Source organism: Schistocerca americana, chromosome 2 (genome assembly GCF_021461395.2).
Source record: "Schistocerca americana isolate TAMUIC-IGC-003095 chromosome 2, iqSchAmer2.1, whole genome shotgun sequence".
NCBI classification, from domain to species: Eukaryota; Metazoa; Arthropoda; class Insecta; order Orthoptera; family Acrididae; genus Schistocerca; species Schistocerca americana.
The window spans coordinates 858,428,331-858,449,509 of NC_060120.1; the positions used below are offsets into that span (position 1 = coordinate 858,428,331).

At 41.7% G+C, this 21,179-nt stretch overlaps 1 protein-coding gene across 1 annotated transcript in view; it reads left to right on the forward strand.

Moving 5' to 3' along the window:
• Positions 1-21,179, forward strand: part of LOC124594489 (suppressor of lurcher protein 1-like) — a 207,058-nt gene that overhangs the window by 158,188 nt on the left and 27,691 nt on the right. The window lies entirely within an intron of this gene.

The following is a 21,179-nucleotide window of genomic DNA, read 5'->3' on the forward strand; positions in this document are numbered from 1 at the left end:
TCGGCAACGCCTATATAAGACAACGAGTGTCTGGCGCAGTTGTTAAATTGGTTACTGCTGCTACAATGGCAGGTTATCAAGATTTAAGTGAGTTTTAACGTGGTGTTATAGTCGGTGCACGAGCGATGAAACACAGCATCTCCGAGATAGCGATGAAGTGGGAATTTTCCCGTGTGACTATTTCACGTGTGTACCTTGATAACGGGAATCCGGTAAAATATCAAATCTCAGCCATCGCTGCGACCGGAAAAAGATCTGCAAGAACGCGGCCAGCGACGACTGAAGAGAATCGCTCAACATGACAGACGAGCAATCCCCCCGCAAACTGCAGCAGATTCCAATGCTGGAGCATCAAAAAGTATCAGAGTGTGGACCATTTAACGAAACTTCATCGATATGGGCTTTCAGAGCCGAGGGCCCACTCGTGTACCCTTGATGACTGCACGACACAAAGCTTTACACCTCGCCTGGACCCGTCAACACCGACAATGGACTGCTGACGACTGGAAACATGTTGCCTGGTCGGACTAGTCTCTTTTCATATTGCATCGAGCGGATGGACTTGTACGGGTATGGAGACAACCTCATGAATCCATGCACCATGCATGTCAGCAGAGGACTGTTCAAGCTGGTGGGGGCTCTGTAATGATGTGCGGCGTGTGCAGTTGAATTCATATGGGACCTCTGCGTTCAGACGCGACATGGGCAGTTCCAGTAGGACAATGCGACACCCCACACGTCCAGAACGGCTACAGAGTGGCTCCAGGAATACTCTACTGGCCGCCAAATACCCCAGACATGAACATTGTTGAGCATATCTGGGCTGCCTTACAACGTGCTGTTCAGAAGAGCTCTCCACCCTCTCGTACTCTTACTGATTTACGGAAAGCCCCGCGGGATTCATGGTGTGAGTTCCCTCCAGTCCTACTTCAGACGTAGTCGAGTCCATGCCATACGGCACTTCTGCGTGCTCGCTGGAGGGGGGGGGGGGGGGGGGGCGGGGGGCTACACGATTACGCGATATTAGGCAGATGTACCAGTTTCTTTGGCTCTTCAGTGTAGTAAGAAACAGCACCGCAAAGTACTGTCACAGCGTAGGAACAAGAGGTATCACAAACGTATCCCTGTGAAGGATGCAGAATGATGTGTGATGGGACACAAATAGTTGATCCTGCGGCTCACTGTTGGGAACATGTCTCACAGGTATAGGATGAAGTTAGACTGGCAGATAATATTAGCAATGCGAACAACGGCTATGATACAACTAAAACATGGGATCCTATTTTATCTGAAACATTTGACTCGACTGGCAGAGGCACATACCACGTACTGCTAACTCTGTCTGAAACACGGTCAACAGCAACAGTTTCTCTCGCAGGCATTTACTTTCTCTGTACACTATAAAGTAGCCGACGTGTGCTGTTTATGGGGATTTTATAGGCTAATTCCTCCAGGCCAATTCCTCCCATTGCTTCATGTTGCGATATGCGCAGCGCATACGATGTTTAGTATTACAAGCAACAAGTAGCAACTGAACGGTTAGCAGATGTGTTGAATGATGGGTTGATAACGTTAAAATAATGACACGAATAAAGCTTTCGGCCAGCAATGCTTTCGTCAAAAAATGATGACGGACACACGCACGCACACACACCGTCGTCTGTGAGAGTTGCGATTTTGTGTGTGTGTGTGTGTGTGTGTGTGTGTGTGTTCGTAGTTTCAGTTTGCGTAGTTTCAGTTGCCTGAGATTGCATTTGTGTGTGTGAGTTGCGTTTGTGTGTGCGTGTCTGTCTGTCGTCTATTCTGAGGAAGTCATTGCTAGCCGAAAGCTTTATTTATGACAGCCTATTTCTTGTGCCTATCTGCAGCTCAGTATCTTCGCCGTATGGTGAGTAGCACAACTGTCTGAGACTGCGGTCGTGTGCGTGAGTTGTGTTTGCGTGAATGTTTGTGTGTCTGTCGTCTATTTTGACGAAGGCCTTACGAGCCGAAAGTTTTATTTGTGACAGTCTTTTTGTTGCGCCTATCTGCGACTTAGCATCTCTGCTGTGTGGTGAGTAACAACCTTCCTTTCATTAATATTGTTACAATCCATCCAGGTTTTTCCCTTGTTTGATTGATGCTTGGTATTAGTAGTACTGAATAATCAGGGAAAGTGACACGCTGTGTTGGCTACTGACAGTCCCGTGAAGTCGGTAGACGTGACATATAGCAATGGCATTCCGTTTAAATGCTTGCGGAGACTTCCGTGGTACAAAGACATATTCAGATAACTACATACAACGAACAATGGAATAATATCATTCATTGTTCCGTGCACGGTACCAACATGTTCCAAAAAGCCGTGCGCGAAATTGATATTTTCGGGAGTAAAATCTCGAGTTCCACTTATCACATAATAAGGGGACAAACGTTTTGGATAGCTGTTGGCCTAGGTACCACTAGTATACCGAAATGGGCATACTGCAGCTATCCTGCATTACAGGATCAAAATTTAAGTATTACACACTTACGCCAACCCAGACTAATTGAGCAGATGTGTTGATTCTTTCGCATTAGGTGTGGTGTCGGGTGGACCTTTGGTGGCTTATAAAAGCAACATCTGTTCATGGACGGTTCCTGAGAAAATGCCGACAAACCGTAATTTTTTGGGTACTAAAAGCACCAGCTGTGGGGATGTTCACTTGTACAATTTATATTCATGGCAGATAACCGAAATGCTTTCCATATATTCTTAAGGTGATGCTCTCAGGCAACCTTGAAACTTTTTTCGATATCTCTATCAGTTACCGAGATCCATAGGTTCAAAGTTACTGTACTTACGCTAGAAATATCCGGTATGAGGCGTAAATGTAGTTTTAGCTGACGTTGTGAACACATCGAAAGGGTTCTATGAGCATCACTATAGTTCTGATGTCACCAAACTGTATTTTAGTGAGCATTAATATCGCCAACAAAACTTCATGATGCGCCGTCTCCGCATAATTTGAACTTCACCCTAGCATAAATATGCTCGACGGATACCGCAGTGACCAAATGGGGGCTAAAAGAAGTCTTGAGATGCCTGAAAAGAATTTAAAATGACTGCCAAACATAATATAAAACTGAGAAGACAACAGATTCAGTAAATTATTTCTAGTAACACATTTACTCGTAAGATACAAATCATAAGCCGAGGGTTTTCGATGAACCTTCGATCGACGAGCGAATTATACAGAAAAAAATGTAAAGCTAACGATTTTGTGTTAACCGTGTACTATGTGTACTGATTTGTTCTTTATACGTGTGAAAGTATATAAATGTGCCGAAGTATACAAATAAACTATAAAAATTTGCAGACCTATAGAATTCCATCAATATAAGCACCACAGTCTGCTGTAGCAAGCAAAAGAGGGAAACAAGCAGAAAAATTCTCTTGTCGAAGCGAAAAAAAGGCAAATTTGTTACACTTTAAAAAACTGACAGAAGATTGGGGAACCAGATGCCTCAATCCTCATTCTGCCTGCATCACCAAAAAATTTGGCAAGTGAATATATTCACGCTTTTCCGTTCTGTCGGAGGCGACGGAAACTTGCCGCGCTCACTCAGGAGACTTCAAATAATAGATACATGTAGTTTCACATTCGAAACATTGTTTTCGGCTGAGAAAAAAAATGTGGTGCATTGCTTTCTGGGCAAGCCTCGTATGTAATAAATCTTTCGACAGTTAAAAAAAAAGCATATTTCTGCCATCAGCTGTACTGTTGTATGTTCATTCTTTACAGCCGTGTTTTCCAAACTGTCGGTCGCGACCCACTATTTAGGTGGGTATTTTTAAAATAACGAAGTAAAATATTTTACCGACTGACAATGTGAAATCTTATTTCAAGACGAAAGTTTAATAATCCGAGCAGTTATACACAAAATCATTCTAAGCCAGAAAATATTGTAGCTTAATAACGTGCTCTGGGGGAAATGAGAACAGCGCAGGCGCAAGACTCATCGTCAACTGCGATATTGCAACACCGCTTTCCCTTCCACTTGCGATGAAGTGACTCATGGCTGTGAGAGCGTCCTTTGTTTGTTTGTTGGTATAGTGTGTGCATGCGTGTTTATTGTGGCAGCTTGTTTCATGTTATTTCACTATGGATGCTTGGATTAAAAGAGAATGGTGCTGCGAAAGACAGACTTCGCGTAAGTATGACGAACCTTCCACATCCGGTACCAGTGCATCATGTAATACACCTAAAGGTGAATGTGGTAGTGAACAAGGCAAAATTTTCCTTTCGTAAATACAATGATCGTTATTTGAAATGTTGGTTTGCGTTTTCTGGCACAGATCTCGAGCCGCTTCCTCAGTGTGTTGTTTGCTTTGAAGTACTTCTAACCAGAGTATGAAATACTCAAAACTGAAAAGACATTTATCCAAGAAACATCCAGAATACGTAAGTAAGTCAATTGATTCATTTCAAAAATAAAAAACGAGAATATTTAAAGTCAAAATCAGTGATGACAAAATCGACTTCTGGGGAACACAATAAGCAAGTTACAATCGCTTCATATCGACTGTCGTTACTGATGGCCGAAAAGGAGGCATCTCACACCGTAGGAGAGGGTATAATTTCACCAGCGGCCAAAATAATATCTCATGCTTTATTTAGCGAAAAGCACATAAGACTAATTTGCGAAATACGTCAATCAAACACAACGGTAAAGAGAAGGATCGATGAAACGTCAGAGTTTGTAAAGTAGTCAATGATCACAGTGACTATTTTTCACTTCAACTTGGTGAAAGCAAAGACATAGCCAGCGAGGCTGTTCTTTTAGCTTTTGTTAGGTTTGAATTTGATGGGAGTATAGAAGAAGACATGCTCTTCTGTACATGTTTGCCAATGACAACAACAGGGGAAGACATTTTTAAATGTCTTGTTGGCTTTATGATAGAAAATGAAACAGAGTGGACAAAATGTGTTGCACTGACGACTTCTAATCAAGCTGCGGGCCTATGGAGTATCGTCTCAGTTGTACGACTGGATTCGTGATTTCCTGTCAGGAAGGTCGCAGTTCATAGTAATAGATGGCAAATCATCGAGTAGAACTGAAGTGATATCAGGTGTTCCCCAGGGAAGCGTCCTGGGACCTATGCTGTTCCTGATCTATATAAATGACCTGGGTGACAATCTGAGCAGTTCTCTTAGGTTGTTCGCAGATGATGCTGTAATTTACCGTCTAGTAAGGTCATCCGAAGACCAATATCAGTTGCAAAGCGATTTAGAAAAGATTGCTGTATGGTGTGGCAGGTGGCAGTTGACGCTAAATAACGAAAAGTGTGAGGTGATCCACATGAGTTCCAAAAGAAATCCGTTGGAATTCGATTACTCGATAAATAGTACAATTCTGAAGGCTGTCAATTCAACTAAGTACCTGGGTGTAAAAATTACGAACAACTTCAGATGGAAAGACCACATAGATAATATTGTGGGGAAGGCGAGCCAAAGGTTGCGTTTCATTGGCAGGACACTAAGAAGATGCAACAAGTCCACTAAAGAGACAGTTTACACTACACTCGTTCGTCCTCTGTTAGAATATTGCTGCGCGGTGTGGGTTCCTTACCAGGTGGGACTGACGGAGGACATCGAAAGGGTGCAAAAGAGGGCAGCTCGTTTTGTATTATCACGTAATAGGGGTGAGGGTGTGGCAGATATGATACGCGAGTTGGGATGGAAGTCATTAAAGCAAAGACATATTGCGTCGTGGCGAGATCTATTTACGAAATTTCAGTCACCAACTTTCTCTTCCGAATGCGAAAATATTTTGTTGAGCCCAACCTACATAGGTAGGAATGATCATCAAAATAAAATAAGAGAAATGAGAGCTCGAACAGAAAGGTTTAGGTGTTCGTTTTTACCGCGCGCTGTTCCGGAGTGGAATGGTAGAGAGATGGTATGATTGTGGTTCGATGAACCCTCTGCCAAACACTTAAATGTGAATTGCAGAGTAATCACGTAGATGTAGATGTAGATGGTGCCTGTGCTATGTCTGGCGCTTACTCAGGTTTGACTGCCAAAGTGAGGGCAGTTACCCCCTCGGTGCAGTGGACTGTAGCCTGACCGAGAGGCCCTTGTATGTAAAGGTCTGTCTGATAGCTCGAAGAAAATCATTAATGATGCAGTAAAAATTGTGAATTTCGTTAAATCTAGACCAAAAAATGCAAAATTGTTTGCCATACTGTGTGATGAGATGGGCAGTGAGCACAAAACACTTCTTCACTGTTAAGTACCCTGGCTGACAAGAGGGAAAGTGCTATCATGATTATTTGAGCTTCGAGATGAGATGAGAATCTTCCTGTCGAGCAAAAAAGTGATGCGAAATCTGTGAGCAGTTTCTTGGACGTGTTAAATGACGGAAATCGGCTAATACGTCTTTCATATTTTGGAGGCATATTCAGTGCTCTTAATAGTCTTAATTCATCGCTGCAAGGGAGAGATGCCCACAAGTTCTATGTTCAAGATAAAGTAGAAGCAACTATTAAGAAACTTGAAAGATGGTCCAGTTAAGTGAAAGAAGCCTGTTTTGATGCATTCCCACTCCTCAGTGATTTCTTAGAAATATATCGAATTAAAGTTAACGAGGAAACAGCAGCTGCCACAAAGAAACATCTTGAAGCACTGGCCTCTAGTTTCAGGTACTTCTTCTGAAATAATTTTACTAGTAATCACTTAGATTTGAAGTATTCCTTATTAAAGATGTTTATAATTTTCGTGTTATTATTTTTCACCCAATACGCAAAAGTAACAATTAAGGTCAACCACCTCCATTTTCAAAATGATAGTTAGACCGTCCCCACATAGCGAACTCAAAAGAATCTGACAGTTTCACGTTATTCCTATTGATAGTTGTTTGCTTATTCAAGAGTGTTACTTAATATTGATTTCTTCTTGTAGGTATTACTTTCCAAGAATTCCTGATGAACTACTATGGATAAGGAATCCGTTTGAAGAACACAAACTTAAAAAGTTAAAACTGTTGACATCTGCGGAAGACTCCCTGATATACCTGTCGTGTGATTCTTCTTTGAAAACTTTATTTCAAGAATTAAGCCTAATCCCATTTATGATCAAATTAAAGGTAGAGTATCGAGTGCTTGCAAACATAGCTTTGAAGGAACTAACTACTTACGTGTGTGAATGTGCTTTCTCTAGCTTGGTTTTCTTAAACTATATATAGAAGCAATTTACGACTAGGACTAACAAGCTTCAATACATATTTAGAAGGTGTCATTAACACCAAGACTAAACAATACCACGAATCTCACTAAGTTCATCATTTAATTTGCGTGAAATAAAATTCTTAGGGGTCAAACTATTGTTTCAGCATTTTCAAAATTATTACTCAGAAAAGCATTTTTTCATACAATACTAAGTTCAGTTTCATATTATATATGCGTAGTTACTGTAATGGTAGAGTATACATATGAATATACTGGGTCGCGAAAATGTTTCCAGAAAAATTGTGGGTCGCGTTTCAAAAAGTTTTGGGAACCACTGCTAAACAGTCATCTTCGCAGGAGATAAAAAATACATTTTCCTCAAGTATGACCTAACCAAATGTAGAACACACCTAACTCCCGTAACTGTCTGCCTTAGCACAGTCCCTAGAAATGAGCAGTGCCGTAGCACAATTATTGACTGTAATTTGCCAAGGCGCAACACGTTTACAGTTAACAGACACACAGGGTGCCATGAGCAACATACTAGGAACCCTGACCGGTGGGGCTGGCCGTGTGAATGGGATTTGAGGCTCACATTTTTATGCTGTTCTTGAATAACACGAAAATTGCGATACCTAGCGCAAATTTATCCCAGTACAAAGTAAAATTACCTGCAAAAAGGACCCTGTTTATTTTTTTTTTTTTTTTTTCTGTGTGACTAAAAGTCTGCTGTAGCGAGCGAGATAATATGAAAATTTTGCGCGTGGTTTTTGGAGGCCAGAAATAACTTCGCGAGTTCCATAAAACGGCATCGGTAAGTGCTCCAGAATCATCCTGTGAATCGCAAAAATATTTCTGGTAACCGACTCGTTACATTCGATTTTCATGTTACTTCCCCTTCTGCTAATAAGTCTATTACGCCTGTTATTGTACATATTTTAAGCTCATTTCTAATATCGTCTTCTATCAAAGTAGTTGTTATAGTCAGATCGTCAACTTAGATAAATTTTTTTTATAAAGGTCCTTTTTTTCTTTTTTCTTACAATTTTTAATTTTGTTATTCATATACAAACTAAAAAGAATTGGGGGAAAGGCTTAAACATTTTTTAACTTTTTGCTTAGTTACAATGCCATTCTTTCTTAGTTTCTTTCCTGTTTTTACTTCAAGTTTAGTTTCACTGCACAAGCTCCTTAGAGCCCGTATCAAGTGTCGCGTAATTCCATTTTCTTATTGTATCGGCGAGAGTTTCGTCCTGTTTAACCTGTCAGACGGCTCAACATAATCGATGAAAGCAGTGTGTGTGTCATTATTGAATTCTATTCCTTTTATTATCAGTATCTGTCCATTGTTTTTCGACCAAATCTAAACCCACTCTGGTCCTCAGTCAAAATTGTTTCGACTACTGGTCTTAATCTCAAAGTTAAAATTATTGCATGTGTTTCTTATCAAGCTACTAAAATGCCAATTACCGCATAATTATTACAGTCGCTTCCATCTCCCTTCTCAAAAATTGAGTACACAACCACTGTTCACCTTTAGCACTTTCCTCTCAGCAAAATTTTAGGAAATGTAAAAATTTGAATTTAATGAGAATTCCGCCACATTTCAATAAAACGACTGTTAGTGCCGTCTATACCAGCTACTTTTAATTTTTTCATTATTTTTAAAGCTTCTTTAATAGCTCTTTCCCACCTTCGTACATTTTTGCTTGATCCATTAAGTCATCATTTCATATTTGCAATTGAAACTCAGGACAATATTTTCATAAATTTTCTTCATCTGACTTCAAGTACGGAGCATTAAAAGCATGTACAACATTTACATGGGAAACAAGCTTATTCTAATTTCTCATGCTTTACAACCTCAGTTTGCGTTAATAATATACCTGTCGATCAATGTAAGAGTGACAATTCACATCACCTCTTACAGATAGGAACTTTAAATATGGATTTACAATGATAAAACAAAAACAATGATAATGGGGAAAAATAGATTGACAAGGAATGCAAAAAAAACTTAGAACAAGAGCTGTGGATGGATTTCGTCTGAATAATGTGCATAAATCAGCAGTCAAAATGTGCACAAGTTAAACATTTGTACTGACCGATGAAGACGTCTTACCCGTCCATGTTTCTCCCGTATGGCTTCCAACTTCATCTGCATTTCATTAGGTCGTTGTCGCTATCTGTTCGTCTCTCAAACCGTCAGAGAACGTCCTTGGTCGATATGAAAGTCGTTTGCCTGATTGTGTGTCCCACCTACCGTAATTCCTTTTCCTTACAGCTAGAATTACATCTTCAACTCTTGTCTCTTCCCTGATCCATTCATACTATCCCTGTAGCTCTCAGTAATTTCAAATGTGCATAACTCAGTTCATAACCGAGTAACCGTGAGTTTTCGTATTTAAAGTGAATGAATGTAAGCTGGTAATTTACATTTATTGTACGTTTTTCTTTTCCACCACATCGCAATCTTAAATTTGAAAATCCTGTTTGAATCGGTCACTGGAGAAAGGAGATAAATCAAGGAATGTAAATCCTGATATAATAAAAGAAAAATTAATTTCTCTTCCAGTAATTAATATTTATAGCCCTTTTTCCCAAACTCAGATTAATATTCAAGAAGCTTCACTGTGCACGTTTTAAGCCGGAGGTATCTAGAATATTCTTTAATCTAACCTAGAGTTACTTTCTCTCAATAATGTAGTGTCTGATATACTGTAAGAATGTAGTGGAACACATCACTTTTTAAGCACAAGTAGTATGGAAAAAGGATAATTACTACAGCAGAAAGCAAACAAGTGACATACCCCACATTTCATACTGTTTTCCAATTTATAAATCTTATTTATGCACAGACAGTCAAATACAGCTTAACGGAAGGTAAGGAAGAGTGTTGCACCTGGAGGATAGTGTATCCGCTCTATGTTTCTGACTAGTGATCGGTTTTATATCGAGGTGAAGGTATACGTACTAGAGCTAGACATTAGCAGTTTTCGTCATCCCTAGTTTTATCGTTGCTGTGAGACATGAAGCGGCATTTTGTAGAGCATTTCCAAATATTTTTAGTTCTATACATTGAACTGCTTGCGTAATATAGTAAAGATATTTAGAGGCTAATGTTTATTCTTCAATAGTAGAATGTGATAGTCGGTAAAATTCTGTAAATTTTTAAAACATGGCCTAACGTGTGGACAGCTAAGCTATGCTTCGTCAGTCGTGCACCATTTTGCATCCTAAAATGGTAGAAGGCTTTCCACCGTTGGAAATGTAAATATTTTTAATGAACTAGTTTATTCAATATCTTAGCAATTTTACCTGTCTAGAATACTGAAATGTATGTTATTTTTCAGCAGGTTCTATTTCAAGATATAACTGGTTTTTGATAATACATCTGCGTAATTTTATTTCACTTATTATTTGTCGGTGTGTAGTAGAGCAATACTAATGTAACATATATTATTTGCCAGTGTGTAGTAGCGCTATACTAAAGTAACATATACACTTTTAAATACAGTATTGGCAAGATTTTCTCGACTGTAGTAGTAAAAGAGTATTTGTTCCTTGGTATCTGACCATGTATCTCGAAACAGTTTTTCACATTTGGAAAAAAAAACTTTTTTTTCTAGAGTAAAAGTTTTCGAAGAGACGACTGTAGCGCATTAAAAGTGAATGCGATCATTAAAAACTGGAATAAGAGAACATATTAAGCTTCTACTACAAATCTGTCTACAGGTGGAAGTCTGAAAATTGTTCCAAAGTACAAAATTCTCCCGTACTAGAAAACGACATAGCTTAACATTAAAGAAATGAGACTGACTTATTATGAGTAACTGTTACTACAGCTTAATAAAGAGTTGTTTCAGTCTTGCAGTAAATATTTCAAAGTAAACCTCCAAAATTAACGGCAGAACACTGATGCATACAGTGTCATCTCAAACGTAATTCTCAGCACACACCTTGTCACAAAATGGCCAGCCCTGCACATGTTCAGAGAAGGTGCTGTGTTCTGTTAGGACTGTACTGCTTCACTTTTGTTTATTTTTTTTTTATTAATGGTAGTTGACACACTACATGCCTTTTGTATGGGTAACGTCATGCATCCAGCGACACGTTTTCGCAAATACAATATGTCGTAAGTTACTCTATTACCATTGTAAACACTGGCACTTACAAATCCAGGTTTGTCATTTGAGTAAACAAATTCACTTAACTGCGCGCGAGAAAACATTTTTTCTTCACTTTTTATCCCAAGTACCACTCTTAAGCAGCAGATTCTCTTGCAAAATTCTGGCAAATTTTCTTTTCATGTTCAGAACATCATTCAAAGTGACTGTATTAACAGCGAATTTACTCTTTACGCTTGCATGTTTGTGTAAGGTATATATTATCCTGGCATATATACCCTCGCCTATCTTCTGACTTCGTGAACTCAGGTTATGATGGAAGAAATTAATGACTTCGCTGTGGGGCACACTGAATGATCTTGTGAAACATTCCCAGTTTTAGTTAGCGCAAATAAAAGTCGAATAACGGCACTATTTTTGTTTTGATCCCGCCGCAGTTATTTGAAAAAATATGCAATTCTTTCACTGCTTAAGTAGTGTTATTCTGAATGTAATGAAGCCGAAATGAACGTACCTCATTTGGAGATTGAACCTTCATGGCCTGAACAGTACTGTGCCTTATTGTCTTTCAGACTATGGATACTGATTGTGTTCAATCACAGTTATCTACGAAAATATTTTTCTACTGGTACATTCGGCAAAGGAAAGTTCTCCATAAAATGGAAGCATATTCCAAGTACAGCACCTCGTTATTTACATTTTTCCTATACGTCTTGCATTCAGAATAAAGATATCTAACTGCGGCGTCTGTGAATCATAGTTCTCCAATGTGCTCTCTCCTTACATTCGCACAGATTTGAACTTTTTATTTTAACTCCTTGCTACTCACTCTTACCTCTCATATGTCGACAAAAGTAGATAGAAAAATTCTCACAAACCTTACTTTTCTTGTTTACATTTCTGCGATAATTACTACCATTTCGCTTACGTTTAGCACTAACAAAACACATTTTTTCCTGGAAATGCCTCCTACTTCCAGCTTATCCGCCGTTTACTTTACTAGCTGACGATTCCGTGCCCTACAGTTACTCCAGCGCACTAAGGCGAGAAGTAGCTCATTCATCCCATTCCTGAAATGACCGCATTGTCTGCGGTACTCTGCTCTACGTTTAAAACCAACAAACAAGTTTTTCGAGAGTAGAGAGGCGGTGGGAAATAAGTTACAACCAGAAAGAAGTAAAACTCTGCAACATGTTGCGCTTACAAGGAGAGGATCTCGTTTTATCTCTTGAATTATACGAACATTTAAATATATTGTGGGATGTTGGTACAATGTTCTCTGTGATTGTTGGAACTGTCAGTTGAATTGGTGAAAAAGTTATGTGGTTTACTATTTTCTTTCTTCGTGCTCACCAGTTCTTTCTGATTGACTTTTATTGTATCCTTTCACAATCTCTTGAAGCACATAGTTTTGTTTAAGTCACTGTTTATCTTCTCCGGAACAGCTGCAACGTTCCACCTGGAGTTTTCTTTCCATTTGATCTCATTGCACGTGGAACATGTCTTGTTGTATGCAAAATAGCTTTTATTCCCACTTCCCACGTCCTCTCTATGGATGCTACGTGTTTCTGGCTCACACAGAAGCTTTGTTCAGTTATGACGTCACAGTTTTGGTTAAAACTACTCCAGCCGTTGTATAGTAGGCAGTCCCATTCCTTAGTCTTCCAGGAGGGCTTTAACCTATGACAAGTGATAAATGTAATAATTTTGGTTGAAATTTCTCCACATGTTCCAGAGTTACACTTGTTTTTAATTAAGTAATTAATTTTCTCACCGCCTCTCCATTGTTAGCCGTGATAGAGTTATGTGACACACTATTATTCTCCATATATTAAGTTGTATGCGTACAAAATTTAGTTTAAATTACTTTCAGAATTATGACTATTTTTATATCATTCTTTTTCATTGATATTTCCACCTCTGGTGGTTCTAGGGGTGTTCTAACTCACGTATTCTTTTCCACGGTACTATCGGTACTATTTTCCAGATGATAAATCATTTATTACCTACTTCAGTAGAAATTGCTCCTGCGCTGTATTGGAACAAACCTATACACGTCAGTTTCATACTTTTTGATTTATGATACACTATTTTGTAGATGGATGACATTCCCGTGCCGCCGAAATTCATAGGAGTAATATAATTTGCTAATTAATATCTCCAAATCAAGTAATTAGACAAGAAAACACACTACAAGAAACAGGAAACGTTATTCAGAAAGACGAGAGAAATGGATCATTGAGAAAACTCTTCATAACGAATTTCAACAACGTTTTCTCAGCATGGTTGTTTTTTTGTAGTGATTCAATTCATTGCTTCAGTTTCGGACATTGAACTCAGAAATTGACGTCTGTTTTTTCTGTCTTGGAAAATTGTATGTTTGTTGATAAACAGAAACAGAAAACCGATGAGTTAATTACTGTGTTGCAAAGTGAGTCTGCTGCAAGCTGGACAAGTTAATTTCAATGGATATTACCAATTTAGTTTTCGCTAGCAGTCTGGTTCCATTGCCTGAATCCTTGGAGCTAAATTAGTTTCTCCTCTACCGAATTTCTGCTCTCTTTTGTGCACAGCGTGAAACAATTATACGACAGTACATCTACAGGTACATGGCTACTCCGCAAATCACACTTAAGTGCCTGGCAGAGAGTTCATCGAACCACCTTCACAACAATTATGTTATTCCGCTCTCCAACGGCGCGAGGAAGAGACGAGCACCTATATCTTTCCGTGCGAACTCTGATATCCCTTATATTTTTATGATGATCGTTTATCCCTATGTAGGTCGACGTTAATAAAATATTTTCACATTAGAAGGAGAATGTAGGTGACTGAAATTTCGTGAGAAGATCCCACCACAACGAGAAACGCCTTTGATTTAATTATGTCCATCGCAAGTCCTGCGTCATGTCCGTGCCACAACTCTTCCCTACTTCTTAATAATACAAAACGTGATGCCCTTCATTGAGCTTTCTCGATGTCCTCCGTTAAACCTACCTGGTAAGGATCACACTCCACGTAGCAGTCCTCCAAGAGAGGACGGACGAGCGAAGTATAATCCATACCGTCGACGCTTGCCGAAAGCAGTTTCAGCATCTGTCCTCTCGCTAGAGCCAACATACAACGAATGCGCAGTAACCGATAATTACTTCGACTTCTAATTTTGAATGTCGAACGAGTAGACAGGAGAGAGGCACGAAAAAGTTAATTTGATGGCGATCTCCGTCCTACAGAGTAAACGCATGGCTTTAATTACTCATCGTAGCGCTAGCCAACTTCAGAATGCCTGTATTTGTCACAGGAATTCGAGCTCGGATTCTAGTAAGTGAGCGTGCCAGTGGCGTGTACCGTAGGTTTCTCATCTGTCTTGGACTGTGCACAGTTCGACTGAAGCACCACAATTATACTATAGGTTTGTATTGCTCAATGTTTCTGAGCGTGACTCAGGTAGCACATTTTTGATTTGGGGTCTTAAAATGTGTGTTGGAAAGTTCCTGTTTCATTCATGAACAGTTGCAGGACATTATTGAAAATTATACTGCCGACTGTGCATTTAAGGTACTATTAAACTGTGCGAAATCAGCGGAATTAACCAGAAAAATCCAGTATCGTTGCTGAATCACAAGACCTGCTGCGAATGAACTGTTTGGAATTATGACGAATCCAGATATCTCTTGTTATGATGGTCTGCATGAATAACATTCAAGAACCTTGTGTTTTTCCTGTGTTTAACTGCTCATGACACTTTAAGGGTGGGGAAGGTCAATAGACCTTAACTCGGGGAGAAAGTGTGCTGTTATTTTTATAGTTGTACTACTTTGAATAAGTCACTTGGAAATGACGAAGAACTGTTAAAGTAACTGTTCAGTCACGGTTACGGATCTGCGAGGACAGAAGACTAAAATACATTAGCGAAAGTATTGAACATATGATTGCTGAACTGATCTACAGCTCGTCATTAGGAGCAAGTGAATATATGAAATAACTGATAAAGTGAAAACAGACTGCATAACGCACAGTGCGGCTTCACAATGCTACAGAAAACGTTCGTAGTCGTTGACAAGCCCTTATCAGGTGGCGCAAGTTCGGTAAGAAATCTCAAAGGTTTGTGTCACGTGAAAGTGGCTAACCGCAAAAAAAGAAAAGGAAATTGGGCTCTTCCAAAACGGGACCTGAGGTACCAGCCCTTCCCTACAAAAAATTGCTATATCAAAGGAGGAATAGCTTCAAACATAGCAGGATCGATGAGCACAGTTTACCCAATTTATGATGTGTGCCCATGATTTACCCCAGCTAGAAACACGGATAAGGTCTCGCTGCTCGTTTGAATAAATGTTAACAAACCACAAGTGAATAAATACTACACAGCAGCATAATCGCAATGAAACAGCAAAACGAAAACACTAACCCACTCTCGCGTGAGATAGTGGCAGCTCCCTTGTGGTCGATGACTCCGGATTGCGACGCCCCACCAAACACCGAGTGATCCAGGAAAAGGGGAACCAGAAACAGAATGGAAAAAATGAACCATCAAAACTCAGATGTGTGATTCGCTTCAAAGATTTTAGCATACTTCAGCGACCAATGATATATTTAGCTTAATGAGAAGAAAACCCATCGGATATTGATACTTTGATACTGCAGAAATGTGTGGAAGACCATCAGATGTCTGAAGAATGATTTGAAATGTGCAGGGATCACTATGATCCAAAATCAGAACTATATAATAAAATAAAACTGGGAAATGAAAATTACTGCATTACGGCATATACATCTACATCCACATCTACATCATACCTAATGTTGTCTGGCGGAAGGTACATTTGCACCAGTAACTGAGCCCTCCAATCGTGTTACACTCCCTAATAGCACGTAGAAAGAATGATTGTCGGTAAGCTTTTGTATTGGCTCTAATTTCTCGAATTTTCTCCTCGTAGTCATTATGTGAGACTATGTGGGGGAATGTAATATGTTTTATGCCTCTTCCCGGAAAGTACTCTCTCGAAATTTAAGTAGTAAATCTCGTCGTGTTGCACAACGCCTCTCTTGTATCGTCTGCCAACGGAGTTTGTTGAGCGTCCCCGTAGCGCACTCACGCAGCCTAAACGATCCCGTGACGAAATGCGCCGCAATTCGTTGGATCTTCTCTATCTCTTCCATCAGTCCTACCTGGTACGGACCCCAGGTGAATAATACTTAAGAATTTGTCGAACAAGCTCTTTGTAAGCCACTTCATTCGTGGATGAGTTACACTGCCTTATAATTCACCGAACGAGGTGGCGCAGTGCTTAACACACTGGACTAGCACTCGGGAGGACGACGGTTCAAACCTGCGTCCGGCCATCCTGATTTAGGTTTTCGCCGGCCGCGGTGGTCTAGCGGTTCTAGGCGCGCAGTCCGGAACCGCGCGACTGCTACGGTCGCAGGTTCGAATCCTGCCTCGGGCATGGATGTGTGTGATGTCCTTAGGTTAGTTAGGTTTAAGTAGTTCTAAGTTCTAGGGGACTGATGACCTCAGATGTTAAGTCCCATAGTGCTCAGAGCCATTTAGGTTTTCGGAAATTTCCCTATATCGCTTCAGGCAAATTCCGGCGTAGTCCTTGTGAAAGGGCACGGCCGACTTCCTTCTCCATCCTTCCCTAATCCCATGGGATGGATGACCTCACTTTTGCTCCCTTCCCCCAAATCAACCAACCAACCTTAAAATTATTCCTATGAATCGGAGTCTGGCATCTGCTTTCCCAGTATTTGTTTTGCGTGGTCGTTCCAGTTAAGGTTATTCTGGATAGTTACTCCCACATATTTTACAGTAGATATGTTTCCAGCGATTTGTGTAGCTGTAAGTAGTGGATCTCTTTTCCTATCTATTCGCAATATGCTACATTTACTCGTATTTACGTTCGGCGTCCATACGGCATACAGTCAATGGTCACAGTATTATGGACTGTAATAGAACACAGAGTGTCACCTTTCTCCGTACGCACGCACGCAATTAGCAGAATATACTACACGACTGCGATAATTCCCTTTAAAGCGAATATAGCAAACAAAATATTAGTCAAATGGTTCAAATGGCTCTGAGCACTATGGGACTTAACATCTGTGGTCATCAGTCCCCTAGAACTTAGAACTACTTAAACCTAACCAACCTAAGGACATCACACACATCCATGCCCGAGGCAGGATTCGAACCTGCGACCGTAGCAGTCGCGCGGTTCCGGACTGAGCGCCTAGAACCGCTAGACCACCGCGGCCGGCCAAAACATTAGTCCTCGCCGTTGTTACATTCCCTGACAGAGAAAGTGAAGAAATGGTCGGATGTTAGTGTAACTTCATACACGGACACAATATGGCGAGTATGTACACGATTAGAGTTGCAGAACAACCACCAGAGCGTGTTAGCGTTGTTCGTGTTTAATGTTTAGTGTTGTTGCCAGCCTTGATAGGGTATGTAACGGGAGTGAACAGCGTAAGGTGAAAACACTGAAGAATAAAGAGGTTCCACGTAATTGTGTGACACGGCGTTATCAACACCTAAAAAGTGTCTGATAGGGATCTTATTGTGATTCTAAAGATGCCCAGGTGGTTTAATAATGCGATAATCAGATTTGTGAAAGTGACCCAATTTTGGGCTGCATCGGAATGTCAGGGCAGATATACTAGTCGTCATGGTTCCAGTCGACGACGTCTGACTACCAGAATAGACGAGAGTCGTATTGTGCACAAAGCAAACCCTAACTCATTCACATCACCATCTACAATCCGAGAACAACTAAAGGACTAGAATGAGTTTTTCACTCTACAGCGTAGTATGCGGTGGTATAAAACTTCCTTGCAGATTAAAACTGTATGCCAGAGCGAAACTCTAACCCGGAATCTTTGCCTTTCGCGAGCAAGTGCTCTACCAACTGAGCTACCCAAGCATGACTCAAGGACCGTCCAACGTGAGCACCGCCGACGATAGGCAAAGGTCCACCGGCTGCAGTGACCGATCAGTTCTAGGCGCTTCAGTGTGGAACCGCGCGACCGCTACGGTCGCAGGTTCGAATCCTGCCTCGGGCATGGATGTGTGTGATGTCCTTAGGTTAGTTGGGTTTAAGTAGTTCTAAGTTCTAGGGAATTGATGACCTCAGATGTTAAGTCCCATAGTGCTCAGAGCCATTTGAACCATTTTTGGCAAAGGTCCAGACTTCTTGTCTTGGTCGGACACACAGTTTTAATCTGCCAGAAAGTTTCAAGCAATGGAATCCCTTTAATATTCTGTGTCATCCGGTGGGTGACCTGGGAAGAAGAAGTCCCATTCTTCCAGTGTTTTGGAGAGGCACGGTAGTGTTACTAAGACAGTCATGCTGTGGGAAGCCATTATATATGACTTAAGGCCTTCAGTGGCAGGGACAGAGAGGACACTGAGGGCACAACAATACGTCACGGATATCGTGTAACCTCATATGTTACCTCTCATGCGACAGCGTCATGACGCCTTTTTTCAACAGGACAATGCTTGTCGACACTTGACATGTCCTAATTAAGTGAACGCGTTGCCCCTCGGGAGAATTTTTGGACCAGGTCAGCCGTCAGCTCCGTCCTAGTGCTAGTAACAAGGATTTTAAGGACTAATTACAATGATTCTGACCATCTTGCAGTAGGAGAGGATACAACGGCTTTATAATACCGTTTCCAGTCGAATCAGTACATCAATTCCGGTGATAAGGGGGCAGGGTGGTAAACAGTGTAATGTCATATTGTCAAATGCCTGACACTGTCAATTAAATTTGACACAATTTTGTAATAGTTGAAATAACATCACATACCATCTAAAATTGTAAAGTTTCATTTTCGTCCGCGTCCCCTTCAGGGTGCTCCACTTTTTTCTTGTCAGGGTTTGGTTATTAGGAAAGATAATATCTTTACAGTCAGCTTCATAATAAGAACTTTACGGTGACTCAAATGCAGAATGCACTGACACTGCACAGCTACAGGGTCACAGTTACTGAACTATAAGAAATAAAATCGTCGTGACTTCTTAACGGTTTGCTTTAGGACGTTCAAACTGCACGATTGGCCGCGAGGTGTGATGAGAATTAGTATGCCCATTCATGGTTTGGTTTAGATACGAAGCCCACTTTCATTTAGATGGGTTCCTCAATAGGCAAAATTGGCTGATTGGGGGGCTGAGAAAACGCATTTCGTGATCGAGAAGTCTCTTCACCCTCAACGGGTGACTGGGTCGTGTGCAACGTCCAGCCACGGAATAATATACTCCTGGAAATGGAAAAAAGAACACATTGACACCGGTGTGTCAGACCCACCATACTTGCTCCGGACACTGCGAGAGGGCTGTACAAGCAATGATCACACGCACGGCACAGCGGACACACCAGGAACCGCGGTGTTGGCCGTCGAATGGCGCTAGCTTCGCAGCATTTGTGCACCGCCGCCGTCAGTGTCAGCCAGTTTGCCGTGGCATACGGAGCTCCATCGCAGTCTTTAACACTGATAGCATGCCGCGACAGCGTGGACGTGAACCGTATGTGCAGTTGACGGACTTTGAGCGAGGGCGTATAGTGGGCATGCGGGAGGCCGGGTGGACGTACCGCCGAATTGCTCAACACGTGGGGCGTGAGGTCTCCACAGTACATCGATGTTGTCGCCAGTGGTCGGCGGAAGGTGCACGTGCCCGTCGACCTGGGACCGGACCGCAGCGACGCACGGATGCACGCCAAGACCGTAGGATCCTACGCAGTGGCGTAGGGGACCGCACCGCCACTTCCCAGCAAATTAGGGACACTGTTGCTCCTGGGGTATCGGCGAGGACCATTCGCAACCGTCTCCATGAAGCTGGGCTACGGTCCCGCACACCGTTAGGTAGTCTTCCGCTCACGCCCCAACATCGTGCAGCCCGCCTCCAGTGGTGTCGCGACAGGCGTGAATGGAGGGACGAATGGAGACGTGTCGTCTTCAGCGACGAGAGTCGCTTCTGCCTTGGTGCCAATGATGGTCGTATGCGTGTTTGGCGCCGTGCAGGTGAGCGCCACAATCAGGACTGCATACGACCGAGGCACACAGGGCCAACACCCGCCATCATGGTGTGGGGAGCCATCTCCTACACTGGCCGTACACCACTGGTGATCGTCGAGGGGACACTGAATAGTGCACGGTACATCCAAACCGTCATCGAACCCATCGTTCTACCATTCCTAGACCGGCAAGGGAACTTGCTGTTCCAACAGGACAATGCACGTCCGCATGTATCCCGTGCCACCCAACGTGCTCTAGAAGGTGTAAGTCAACTACCCTGGCCAGCAAGATCTCCGGATCTGTCCCCCATTGAGCATGTTTGGGACTGGATGAAGCGTCGTCTCACGCGGTCTGCACGTCCAGCACGAACGCTTGTCCAACTGAGGCGCCAGGTGGAAATGGCATGGCAAGCCGTTCCACAGGACTACATCCAGCATCTCTACGATCGTCTCCATGGGAGAATAGCAGCCTGCATTGCTGCGAAAGGTGGATATACACTGTACTAGTGCCGACATTGTGCATGCTCTGTTGCCTGTGTCTATGTGCCTGTGGTTCTGTCAGTGTGATCATGTGATGTATCTGACCCCAGGAATGTGTCAATAAAGTTTCCCCTTCCTGGGACAATGAATTCACGGTGTTCTTATTTCAATTTCCAGGAGTGTAGGTGCGATATTCCTTGATGGCACGGTGACTAACGAACGGTACGTGAAGGTTCTGGAAGATGATTTGATACCCATTATCCAAAGTGATCCTGATTTCGACAATATGTGTTTCATGCAAGACGGAGCTCTAGCCCATTAAACGTGAGAGTGTTTGATGCCCTCGAGAAGCACTCTGGGGATCGC